This window comes from Mus caroli, chromosome 1 (assembly GCF_900094665.2).
Source record: "Mus caroli chromosome 1, CAROLI_EIJ_v1.1, whole genome shotgun sequence".
In the NCBI taxonomy this organism is placed as follows: Eukaryota; Metazoa; Chordata; class Mammalia; order Rodentia; family Muridae; genus Mus; species Mus caroli.
Window position 1 is genome coordinate 164,461,888 of NC_034570.1, and position 14,515 is coordinate 164,476,402.

Below are 14,515 nucleotides of genomic sequence, written 5' to 3' on the forward strand. Positions count from 1 at the left end.
ACTGCAAAGACAGGCCATTGGACTTGCAAACTTTATATGCCCCAGTACAGGGGAACCCTAGGGCCAAAAAGGGGGAGTGGGTGGGTAGGGGATTGGGGGGGTGGGTATGGGGGACTTTTGGGATAGCATTGAAAATGTAAACGAGGAAAATACCTAAGAAAAAATAAATTAAAAATAAATAAAAAATTAAAAAAAAGCAGACATGTTAATCAAAAAAAAAATGATCATTCAGAATGATCAAATAGGCTTCATCCCTGGAATGCAGGGATGGTTCAATATATAGAGATCCATCTTCTTAATACACTATCTAAAAAACTCAAAGAAAAAAAATCACATGATAATCTCATTAGATGCTGATAGAGTCTTGGACAGAAATACAACACCCCTTACCATTAAAAGTCTTAGAAAGATCAGGAGCTCAAGGCACATACCTAAATATAATAAAAGCAATATATAGCAAAACCACAACCAACATCAAATGAAATGGAGGGAAACTTGAAGCAATCTCACTAAAGTCAGGGACTAGACAAGGCTGCCCTCTCTTCCCATTTTTTCAATATAGTACTCAAAGTTTTAGCTAGAGCAATTAGACAACAAAAGGAGGTCAATGGGATACAAATTGGAAAGGAAGAATCAATGTACCTCTATCAGAGCCTGATATGATAGTATACATAAGCAACCTCCAAAATTCTACCAAAGAACTCCTACACCTGATAAACAACTTCAGCAAAGTGGCTGGGTATAAAATTAACTCAAACAAAACTGCAGCCTTCCTCTACACAAGTGATAAATGGGATGAGAAATTAGGGAAATGACACCCTTCAGAATAGTCACAATATAAAATATTTTGGTGTAACTCTAATCAAGCAAGTGAAAGATCTATATGGCAAGAACTTCAGGTCTCTCAAGGAAAAAAAAAAAGAAGAAGAAGAAGAATGTTGTGGTTAGCCCTGGTCTTATATTTTGATGTTAATTCTACTCTCCTGGAAGGGGCTGCAGATAAGAAGTGAATCACGTATAGAAGTGCCTTATGAACCTTCTCCCCACCCTAACTTTTCAAATAAAGGCTAAAGCCAATGATCTGACAGTAGGATGTAAGGCAGAGCTGAAAATTTTAGGGGAGAAGGAGAGGGAGGGGAGACAGAGAAGGAAGACGGGGGGGGGGGGAAGATGGAGGAGGACGACAAGATGGAGCAGAAGAACGTGACTTGGAGAAATCACAAGTCATATAGGATCTAATAGATGGGAATAGTGTAGTGGTAGACCTGCCCAATCTTGGCATGTAGCTTGTATACCAATTAATGGAGTTGTGAATTCATTGACTGGTCCTTTTTGGGTTAAATATTTACCTCTACAGAAGAAGACCTCAGAAGATAGAAAAATTTCCTTTTTTTTTTTTTTTTTTTCCTGAGACAGGGTTTCTCAGAAGATTTCTCATGCTCATGGTTCTATTGGCAGTATTAACATAGTAAAATTGCTCATCTTGCCAAAAGCAATCTACAAGTTCAATGCAATCCCCATCAAAATTTCAACTCAGTTCATCACAGAGATAGAAAGAGCAATTCTAAAATTCATCTGGAATATCAAAAATCTCAGGATAGTGAAAACTATTCTCAACAATAAAAAGACTTCTGGGAAAATCACCATCCCTGACCTCAAGCTATACTACAGAGCAATAGTGATAAAAGCCGCAAGGTATTGGTACAGAGACAGACAGCTAGATCAATGGAATAGAATTAAAGTCCCAGAAATCAACCCACACAGCTATGGTCACTTGATCTTTGACAAAAGAGCTAAAACCAGACAGTGAAAAAAAAATGACAGCACTTTCAAAAAATAGTGCTGTTTCAACTATCATTCAGCATGTAGAAGAATGCAAATTGATCCATTTTTTTCTCCTGTACAAAGCACAAATTCAAGTAGATCAAGAACTTCCACATAAAACCAGATACTCTGAATCTAATAGAAGAGAAAGTGCTATATCCAATTTCCCGGGGAACTGCCTGACAGATTCCAGAGTGTTTGTACCAGCTTGCAATTCTACCAACAATGGAAGAGTGTTCCTCTTTCTCCACATTCTCCCAGTATCTGCTATTACCTGAGTTTTTGATCTTAGCCATTCTGACTGGTGGGAGGTGGAATCTCAAGGCTGTTTTGATTTGTATTTCCCTAATGACTAAGGATGTTGAACATTTCTTTAGGTGCTTCTAAGCCATTCGGTATTCCGTAGTTGAGAATTCATTGTTTAGCTCTGTACCCCATTTTTAATAAGGTTATTTGGTTATTTGCTTCTCTGGAGTCTAACTTCTTGAGTTCTTTGTATATATTAGATAATAGCCTTCTGTTGGATATAGGGTTGGTAAAGATAAGAAGGCAGACCAAAGTGTGGATACTTCAGGGAGAACAAAATACCCATGGGAGGAGATACAAAGACCAAGTGTGAAGCAGAGACTGAAGGAAAGGCCAACAGAGACTGCCCCACCTGGGGATCCATCCCATATACAGTCACCAAACCCAGACACTATTGTGAATGTCAACAAGTGCTTGCTTACAGGAGCCTGATATAGCTGTCTCCTGAGAGGCACTGCCAGTGCCTGAAAAATACAGAGGTGGGTGCTCTCAGCCATTCATAGAACTGAATATGGGGGTCCCCAATGGAGGAGCTATAGAAAGGATCCAAGTAGCTGAAGGGGTTTGCAGCCCTAGGAGGAAAAACAATATGAACTAACCAGTACCCCCAGAGCTCCCAGGAACTAAACCATCAACTAAAGAGTACACATGGAGGGACTCATGGCTCCAGCTGCATATTTAGCAGAGAATGGGCTTGTTGAACATCAATAGGAGAAGAGGCCCTTGTTCCTGTGAAGGTTTGACACCCCAGTGTAGGAGAATGCCAGGACAGGGAAGCAAGAATGGTGGGTTGATGAGCAGGGAGATGAGGGATGGGATGGGGGTTTTTCGAGGGTAAACCAGGAAAAGGGATAACATTTGAAATGTAAATAAAGAAAACGTTTAACAACAACAACAAAGTTAAAGTGCGAATGAGCCTTGAACACATCAGTAAAGGGGAAATTTTCCTAAACAGAATGCCAATGGCTCAGGCTCTGAGATCAACAATTGACAAATGGAACCTCATGAAACTGAAAAGTTTCTGTAAGGCTAAGGCAACTGTCAAAAAAACTGCAACCTGCAGATTGGGTAAAGATCCTTACAAACCCTATATCTGGTAGAGGGCTACTATCCAAAATATACAAAGAACTCAAGTACTTAGACTACAGAAAACCAAATAACTCAATTTAAAAATGGGGTACAGAGCTAGACAGAGAATTCTCAAATGGCTGAGAAGCACCTAAAGAAATGCTGAACATCCTTAGTCATCAGGGAAATGCAAATCAAAACAACTCTTGGATTCCATCTTGTACCAGCCAGATTGGCTAAGATCAAAAACTCAGGTGACAGCAAATGCTGGAGAGGATGTGGAGAAAGAGGAACACTCCTCCATTGCTGGTGGGATTGCAAGCTGGAAAAAGTACTCTGGAAATCAATTTGGTTGTTCCTCAGAAAATTGGAAATAGTTGTACCTGAAGATCCAGCTATTCCACTACTGGGCATATACCCCAAAGATGTTCCAACATATAACAAGGACACATGTTCCACTATGTTCATAGAAGACTTATTTATAATTGCCAGGATAATGTGATACATTAACACAATGGAGCACTACTCAGATCTTAGAAATGAACCCTTAACCAACCTTGTAGGCAAATGGATGGAACTAGAATATATCATCCTGAGTGATGTTACCCAGACCCAAAAGGACATACATGGTATGTATTCACTGAGAAGCAGATATTAGCCCAAAAGCTCAGAATACACATGACACAACTCACAGACCATATAAAGCTTAACGAGAAAGAAGGCTAAAGTGTGGATGCTTCCTAGCCACTTAGAATGGGTGACACAACAATCAGGGGAGGTAGAGGGAGGGACCTGGGTTGGAGAGGGGAGGCAGAGGAAAAATGTGGGGCAGGGCCAGGTATGGGAGGAGATGGGACAGAAGCCCAGAGGGCCAGGAAATTGAATAGAAATACATAGGGGTGGGGACACAGTGGGGACCACTAGACAGTCCCCAAGGCCAGGAAACCGAGAGGCTCCCAGAACCCAATGGGGATCACATTAGCCGAAATACCCAACAGTGGGGATATAGAACCGGAAGAGACCACATTCAGTAGATAGAATGGCCCCCAGAGGAGGGATGGGCCCACCAACCCATCTCAAAAATTTCTCAGCAAGGGTAACTGTGTGGGCTGGTCTATAACTTTGAAATTAGAATTCCTAGTGTTCTTTCTCAGCACAGGGCTCTTAATGTAGTGACTTTTGATAATAGACATGACTAATCTTATCCTTCAGGTGCCCCATCTGAAGGGTCATTTCAAATGCCTGTTTAGCTTTTGAAAATCAATGGACGTGATGATTGTCATTAGTGTTATAGATAATTGGCTCTGAGTGCTTGCTACAGGCTGTGTTACTGTCTAAATGCATGATGCATGTATCCACAGGAACCCTGTGTAGTAGGTCCTCCTGCACACCCTTTTACTAGTAGGCAATACCAGAGTGCCAATAATCATCCAAGGTTACACAGCTGGGAAGTAATGGATAGTCTACTAAATCCCAGTACTGTGGTCTCTGAGCCCATGCTAACAGATCATGATGCCTTCTTCTACACCAGCATCCTTTATAAACTGCAACAGTGCTTTATGTAAATGATAATCCTGCCCTCATGCAGCTCCTTACTGACCCAGAGGGAAAATCACCAGAGGCTGCAACAGGGAAAAAGAAAGACACACAACAACTACACCTTCAAAATTTGTACCAGGTGTTTTTCTTGCCTGGTTGCTCAGGACATAAAACTACGAACGATATCACATACACAAACTTTCAGCACATATGAAAACCATTGACTCTTGAGTGTAGACTTTTCACCATGCTGTTAAAGATATGCCCCGGAAGTTGAAGTGTCCTGAGTAAGGCTACAGGATTTACAAAGAAAAGAACTGAAAGCTGGGCGTGGTGGCGCATGCCTTTAATCCCAGCGCTTGGGAAGCAGAGGTAGGTGAATTTCTGAGTTCAAGGCCAGCCTGGTCTACAAAGTGAGTTCCAGGACAGCCAGGGCTACACAGAGAAACCCTGTCTCAAAAAACCAAACAAACAAAAAACAAACAAACAAACAAAATAACTGAAAACTGTTTTGTGATTGTAGGACTTAGAAGTGTTAGCTCAGTTTTTGGTCTAAGTGCCCATGTCATGTAATTATCCTAATAATTACCTGGTTTTTCTAAGCCAGGGTGAGACAGGAGAGCAGAGGAATCCCACTGCTCTGCTGTGCATCATCTCACTTGTGTCTTGGCTCAGGATATCCATGATCACACCTCTTACCTCCTCAACATCCAGTAGCCACTTCTGAGAGAAGAATGAATTTCACTGTATCGGGGTTTGGTTTTCTCTGTTCCTTTAATGGACCTATCTGCTTTCAGTTTAGCACACTGAGTGTGTTAAAAAATACCCCTTCAAGTGTGCTTCATTTTGGCATCCAGAAAAAACTCAACTCATGCTGACATTCTATGGCTGTTACTTTGGTTTTTGTAAGTGGCTGAAACCAATCTGATAAAATTATTTAAACTGTTTTCCTGGACGATAGTGGCTTTCTGTGTGATTCAGATAAGATGTGTGCTTTGACGGGAATTTAGGCTGCTGGCACAGAGCCCCTAAAGAGGTAGAACCCTGGAGAAGGGGTTATAAAATAGGCTGATGCTAAATTCAAAGTAATATCAAAGCATAAGCAACAGTACTGTTTATTGAAGGCTGAATCAGAGCCAGAAATGCTTTGGATTTTTTAATGAGCATTTCTTAAATGTACTTTAGGAAAACAATAAAGATCATATATACTGCAATTATTTTTTTCCTGCCTTTAGAGTGTCTGTAAATGTATCCTGGATACATCAGCTCCAGGCATTGTGTAAATTGTGTTCTAGTTTCCCAAGGCCTTTTGACTTTAAGAGATGGGAGAACTTTTTCTTTGGGTAGGCTAGACTAGGCCTTGGCTATAATCTTTCATTCAGCAACCACAATTAATTTGAGAAGTGACCTTTTCATTAATTAAGTAATCAATAAATCAGCTCTTTAAACAAATCTTCATTATGCCTTTTCATGATTACAAAGATGGATTTATTTGGAAGCAGAGCGCGACTCCTGTTTAGACGAGAAGCCCCCTTGGATGTGGCAGAGAGGTAGCTGTGATGCTTACTCCTGAGCACCTGGGTGCTGGGCTATGTCACACCAAGAGAGAAGACTCAAAGGCATGCAGAGATGCACGCTGCTCAGTGACAGGGCTCAGGCCCATGGTGGCAGCCCAGGACAGAAGCTTTTGGTGACTGTTCCATGCCCTCAAGTCTAGGATGCTGGCACAGGGACAGGTGGTGTCCATCTGGGCTGGTAAAACTACCTGATTTCCATACACATGTGATGTTGCAGATGCCCAGGGCAGCTTCAGGACAGAAGGTGCTATGGCCACTTCTGTCACTGAACACATTTCTAGGGCTGTTCCATAAGGAGAGGGGAGTCACTCTTCTAAAGGCAATATCCTGGGACTGGCTTTCTGCCCCTTCATGTTTTCAGTTCTACCCTTCTCCCCACAGTGGTTGCAGAGGACAAAGTCACTTTACTGCAATGGACAAGGTTCTCTGGATGCGAATGTTATCTGAGGGAATAATTTTAAGCACGGTTTTATTTCAGCTTGGCATTTGCTGGTACAAAAAGTAAATCTGTATGATTATCCCCATTCTGCTTCCTACGTTTAACTTTTATTCTCTTCCCATTCATCTCCAACTCCAGAGCTATTTTCTTTACTATCCCGGGTCATCGAGGAGGCAGTGTCTTTTCTGTTTGCCCTCAGATCTGTACTTCAATTTGAAGTCAAGGCTAGCAAATGCTTGACTCCAACCTGGTGAATTTACAATGTATACTCCTAAGATTTCCCTAATGAGTTGGTAAAGTGTATAAGAGAGCTCTCAGGTTCCAGTATGCACAACTGGTACAGTATTACTAGACTCTTAAGTGAGAAAGCTATCCATGCAAAGGGTACAAGGTACAGTATCACTGGTCTCCTACGTGAGAATGCTATCTACTACATCCACTCCAGTAGTGACTCACGTGACAGGCCTAGAAACCTGGATGCAGTCCTGAGGTGAAAAGTTCATGGAAACTTAGTCTCCTGGAACCGTGGCATCCTGGAAAACGAATGCTCCAATTTTGTCCTTGCATTAGTCAGAGTATGAATCTGTCTGCATTCTTTCACTATTGTTTTATTATAGGTGTTTGTGATAGTATGTATATCCTTGGACCAGGGAGTGGCACCATCTGGAGGTGTGGCCTTGTTGGAATAGGTGTGAGCTGGTTGGAATGGGTGTGTCACTGTGGGTGTGGGCATAAGATCCTCACCCTAGTTGCCTGGAAGTCAGTCTTCCACTAGCAGCCTTTGGATGAAGACATAGAACTCTCAGCTCCTCCTGCACTATGCCTGCCTGGATACTGCCATGCTCCCACCTTGATGATAATGAACTAAACCTCTGAACCTATAAGCCAGCCCCAATTAAATGTTGTTTTTATAAGACTTAACGTTGGTCATGGTGTCTGTTCACAGCAGTAAAACCCTAACTAAGACAGTGTCTCCAAGCAATCAATGACTTGCCAAATACCTAAGCAAAATTGAACTTTGCTTTCACCAATGCTCTAGGTAGTCCTTAAGCCAACCCTGGGTTTGGAATTCAGTAAGAATGTTATCTATTCAGTGACATTCAGAATTGCCTCTAGTATTATAAGAGAGATAGTGAAAGAAATCAGGCATTATTATCTACTACATAGAGTTAGAAATCTCAGGGCAAGCTTAGCAAAGTAAGTTTAGAATTATATAAGTTTAGAATTATATTATTATAGTTATGTATGGCAGACTATATTACTTATTAGTAGAAAGTCCCCTCACACAATCACTTAGAATAAAAGCCGAGTCACTCCCATATACAGGAATTTACAATAGTTTAGGAAGTACATCGGGCTGTGGTTTAAGGAAGAACTAGAATATTGCATTATTCATGAGAAGGTTAGCTAGAGTGTAACTCCCTAATTAGAACTATGACTTGGGCATGAAAGCCCTTGCCCTGGGAGTGTAAAGACCTCATACCTGGCTTCTAAGAATATAGCTGACCTTAGATAAAGCTGACTTTGTCTCAGTTGTTTGATTTCCCAGCTCCTGCCAGTCTTTATGTTTGCATTCCTCTGTTTTGTGTAAGAGTCATTAAGCATCCGGTAAGCACACTGTACCTTGCCGATGTGTCACCTAACAGATACACACTGTCTCTGTGTCCCTGTCTGTTTGTCATCCGCACAAATTCCTTGCTTGCCTGTAACCGGAACCCTGAGTTTTCCTGAGGATCAAGGACCCGACTGAGGTCTGTCTGCAGCATTTTGTATGTTATCCATACAAAAGGAAGTGGCTTTGGTGTCATGTGTCATTGGTCACTTCCTAGGTGCACTGTTTGTTAAGTTTGGGTATTATTATCAGCATATATATATGTGTGTATGTGGTATGTTTATGTGTACGTTTATGTATGCATGACTTATCAAAAAGAAGAAAGGTCTGGAACCTACAACCAATTCATTTAAAAGTATTTACTGAGGAACTCATGTCTATACAAATATTGCAAGTTTTGTGTACTTCATATGCACAGGTCAGCATTCTAAATACATTCTACAGTCTGTATAATTTAACTGCCACAGTGACCATCTGACTGAGAAGTGAAAAGTTGTCCATATTTAAAAGAAGTAGACTGAAATATGGAATTGAGTGGCATGTTAAGATCATAAAGGTTACATGAGGCTAATCTAGAATTTGACGCTAAGCAGTCTGACCTGAAAGACTATTACATAATATCAGTTTGTGAACTTGTGTGTCTTGTGCTTGCTTTCAAAATAAAATTTAATGAATAAGACAAATTGAGTATCTTGTCTTGTGAAGATTACAGTCTAATAGGAGAGATAAGCAAATTAATAATTGCCATACATTGATAAGTGCCTTGATAAACGTATATATTTTTCCTCTAGCAGAACAGCATTGGTCTGTTTGCTATCTACTTTCCCCATTCTGCAAGTGAATATCACACTAATCCTTATAGGGAGGCAGAATTTCACATGGGTAAAGATGACAGCATGCTAAACACTCCAACTGAAATACATTTGTCCAGAAGAACTAAAAGAATTAAGGAAGTTTCCTCAAGAAAAGAAAAATAACTCAACACAAACTCAACTCACTTTTACATAGTGATTAAAAGAACAAGTAAATAATGGCTCAAAATAATCCTGTAACCCACCATGTAACTTCATCATGTAAGCACACATGTGTAACTCACCCCATGCTTCTGTTCATGCCTCCTGCTGGGGGCGGGGGGACTAAGAAGAGATCTAAAACTTAGCACAAAAAGTCTGAAATGCCAATCTGAACATTTCTCATTATTAAAATGATTTTCAGACACTAAAGGAGATCAATAATCTCATCTGAGAGCTGTGAAGGGGGAAGTACAGTTGGGTAGCTGAGAGAATTCAGCAGCCGTGGAGATACAGACAGTGGGGAGAAAACTTAGTCAAGAACACTTAAAAACAAGAGCCAATAATAATTTCATTTCTTAAGTGAGGCTTTGGTCAGTGTAACTAAGTTAGGTTTGGGTGTCAGTCAGTCCAGGATGAAAATCTCACCACAGCTGCTTTCTAGCTGTTAATATTGGGCAAAGCACCTGAACTTTATGAACTAATATTTCCTCACGTGTAACAATGATCACAACAGTACACAAGTCCAAGAGACAAATGACAGGGGAGTCAAGTAAGGTCGTGTGTGTGTGTGTGTCTTGTAACAGTAAAATACTGCCATCTTTATTCAGTCTTTTATGTGTTGTCATGGGGACTTGGTTGGAGAAGTTGTGCCAGAACACTAAGCTGAAAAACAAAAAGAACAAAATCTGAAGACAGGTAGGGAGGCTGTATATTGTTTGCAGTACTTTTGTTGTGAATGCCACAAATGTAACCTGGGCTAAGTAATAGGAAAAATGATGAAACTAAATGAATGCCCTTGTTCATGGAGTCCGGGAATTCACAGTAGGCGAGGTCAGTACTGTGACTCCAACATCATCATAAGGTGTCTTTAATCTCTTTCTCTTATATTCCAACTGATGATGTTCTCTCCTCAAGCACTTTCCAGTCAATGGCAAAAGCAGCCTCTGGCATCTCTAGGCCTCCATGGTCTTCAGCATCGACAATTTTAAAGTAAACAAACCTCAGGAACTATGCAATCCCTGGAAAACTCTGTCCATGTTGGGCTCCAGGTCCATTTCTAAACTAGTCATTGTTTCTAGGCAACGACAAATCTGAAAATGTACCATGTGCAATGTGCTCAGCACAGTACTGGGACCCATTCTGTCGGGAGGAGAAGGAGTAAAGAATCTAGGTGAGTCAATCAGAGAATTCCATTGCACTGAAAGAAGGGCCTTTCAGTTATTATGGAAGGCTTTTTAACAACAAGGTTCACGAAAAATGGAAGGGAATGAAGAGAAAATATTACCCACCAGCTTCCATACCCATTAAGAAGAATGAAATTCAAGATACATGATGATCTTAATAAATGTTAGTGGTCTCTGCTGAGTTAAAACCAGCAAAGGTTCTATGGTAGGTAACCTTGTGTGTCAATTGGCTCAGTTACAAAATCGTTTGTAGAGTAGTAAGAGCACCCTTCTAACTATGGTCTGTGGGGGGTGGTGGGGGTAGGAGGGATTCCAGAGATAATTAAATCCAGAGGGCTCTGACATAATGGTTCCTTTGGTCCATTGATGGATGCAGAATATGATGGTATTCACAGGAGTTAATGAAAATAAAGTAAGAAGTGGAGCCTGTAAAGGAAGTAGGTCACTAGGCATGTGTCGCTGAGATCTACGAATTATCTCAGCACCTTAGCATATGCCTTCCTGTCTTCTACAGTTTGAACTCCTCAGGTCCACCACACCCTCCTCACTATGATGGACTCAACCTTCAAAGACCATGAACAAACAAATCTTTCCTTAATTTAAGCTCCATTTTTGTTAGATTTGTTCACAGTGACCAGAAAAGAAGTAATATACCTAAACAATACAGATACATAAAAAATAAATGCTAGAGTCAGGGACATGCTTTAAATTGTGCAAAGTAACCTTCCCATAAGTCCTACTCTTTAGAGGGATCTGCACAACACAAACAGCTAAAACTGAATGTGTAAAGGACATAAAATATGCCTTTGCCATTGGGATCCAGCATCTAGTGGTGCTGGCCTAAGGAGGCAAAACCCTAACATCTGTTCTAATAACACCTTTCACTCCTCCAGAGACAGGCTTCTTTATATTCCCTGTTCTTGTTCTCAAAATAAAAGGCAATTGTGTACAAGTATAATCAAATTGGTGGGTTATGGTTCTGTGAGATGGATATTCCCCAGCATGAAGAGAATTTTGAATGGCAGAAGCTCTGAAGAGCAAAAAACAAATTAATTAACCTGCCAAATTTGTCTTCACAATAATATGACTGCACTTAATTCCTTTAGAGAAGATTGTCATTTCCCAGTAATGTCAACTGTCCATTTCCTTGCCTCCCCTAGTATTCCAACTAGAGATTCCACAGAGACACACTGACTCACACAGGTTGCACATGGCAGATGAGATTGCTTTGCAATCATAAACAACTCATATTAATTATAAGTATAACTATTTAAGTAAGTTAAGTATAATTAAGTTAAGTATAAATAAGTTAAGTATAATTATTTGTAGCCAATATAAAATACATATCATTTTAAGTGATAACATTATTTCTTTACAAACACATACACATTGAATATTCAATTATGAGTAATTTAATACTATTTTTTATTTTAAAATTTACTTACCATTATATATGCATGTATGTTTTACCTGCACACACTTCTATGAACCACAGGCATGCACATCTGTGTATTACATTAGTACCTGGTCCTCAAAGCCAGAAGAGGACATCAGATCCTCTAAAACTGGAATTACAGACAGTTGTGAACCTACACCGAAGTGCTCCAGGTTGAATCTGGGTGCTTCAGAAGAGCAACAGTGCTCCAGTCTACCAATACAATGTTTTTTAACATTGTTTTTGACTTTGTAATGTTTATAACACAGAAATTTGAGAGAGGTCGGAGGACAACTTTCAGCAGTGAGTTCCTCCCTTCCTTGTAGTTTCTGAATATTAACTCAGGTTCTCGGGCAAGGTGGTAGGTGCCTTAACCTATAGAGCCGTCTCATTTGTCCAAGTAATTGAACTTTAAAAATAGTTGAAGTGATATTAGTAACTCTTTAAAATAGTAAAAATAAAATTTTAGCTTAAAATAATTTTGACTTAACTGTGACATTTATTAAAGGTGGCTTTTGTTTGTTCTGTAATTGAAATATAAATAGTTAAGTATTTTGGAGTAAAAATAGCCATTTTTAAGCATACAAAAGAAAATCTGCTGACCAAATATTTTATAGTTCTTTTAATTTGTATTTTAATACAATGCATTCAAATTTTGATACATTGAAAGAAAATGTTTCTAAAAACTATATAAGTAATGAAGATGAATTCATGATTGTCATTCGTAAAGATAAGAAATTTGAGAAATAAAAAACTGGAGAAATAACTCAGTCCTGAGTGTGTTGGCTGTTCTTCCAGTGGTCCTGAGTTCAATTCCCAGGCCCAATATGGCAGCTCACAGCTGTCTGTAACTCCAGTTCCAGAGCTTCTGTTGCCCTCTTGTGGCCTATATTGGCATTACTTCATGTGGTGTACAGCTATACATGCAATAAAATGTAAAATTAAATTAAAATAAAATAAAATAAAATTTTTAAAAATTTAAAAGAAATTTGAGTTCACCTTTAAAAAATAACAAAAAGAGAGTATTAATTTTATTTAAAACTATAAACAATACAAATAAGCATGCTTTGAACCCACAAGACCTGTGAAAAATTGTGATAGAGGAATTATGTACACTTAATTTTAAAGGCTTAGTTGTTTGTAAAAATAATACATATAAACAAGAAAAATATTCTTACTAAAACTATACCTTAATTAGATTCAAGTACATCTCTGTAACTTCCTATGCTTTGCTAAAATAAGAATTTAGTTGCTAATCAAAACAGCGAGAATGTAATAGGGAATTATTTAACTCAAATCTTCAATGTGAAAATACCATATTAATTTTTTATGCTTCAAAAAGTCACGTTAGCAGAAGTCAGAAAGATTTCTGACTAAGGAAAACTAAATCTCTCAAGTGTTATTGAATGAATACATTAAAAATAGCTACCATATCCTTTCTGAAATTATACAATTATTTAGCAAACTGGGATTTCAGTCCAAACAATGTACCAGTGTAGGAGTTTTACTCCCAAATTCAGAAGATCCACAATATAAATGAAGTGTCAGTGGAATTTATATCTCTGATTGTACTAGTGCCTATGGCAGTCTATGGAGCAATTCAAAGTTATGTACATTTTCTGAGGTCTACCATAGACAGAATAATTTGATAAAAGGCATATCAAATTCAGCCATAAAACCTCCACTAGATGCATGATGGAAATGCTAAGCAGATCTTACTCCTAACAACAAAACAAATAGCCACTGTCATGTGCAACAACAACAGTAGTAATAAAAATAAAAATAATTATATGTTAATTAAATTTAGCCTAAACAAAAGAAAAGTTAGCTCATTAAATAAATGGTGAGCCATGATGGTTAAATAATATATTGATTATCATTTTTAGATTAATTTATCGTCTATGCTGTCTCCATCATCTAATAAGAAATGGTGCTTACTGTCACTCATGTTAGCCAAAGTTCAGAAATGCTACAAGCTTACATCAATGTTCTTTAACAGGATTTTAAAAAATGCTTAATGTTTTAGAAAAATAATGTTCCTCTTAAATAAAAAGAAATTTCATGTGGAGCTTGTCATAAGTGGTAAAACATTAATAAAAGAAATTGTAGAATGAAAGGCATTTAAAGAGCACTGCCATACTTCTAAAGAAAAGAACTCCTATATAAAATCTAGCATTAAACTCTGTAGCAATCTCTTATAATTCCTTTAGACATACTGATACTGTCTCAGAGAGATACCTGGACAGTTCACTTGTGTCTGCTTCTTTACAATATTCCAGAATTAAAATTTTTAGAGAGGTTTAGTAACATTAAATCTGGATAATTACTTCTGGAGAGAGTAAAGAATTATGTTATGTTATTGTAATCTATATCATGGAGCTAAAATATTTTATAACACACCATGATAAAGATAATTGATGGTATTGACCTCGTGACAATGTTTGTACATAACACCCAAAATTATACTTCATTTCCAACAATAAATACTACACTAAACATTTTCTTGTCAGTTGTAATT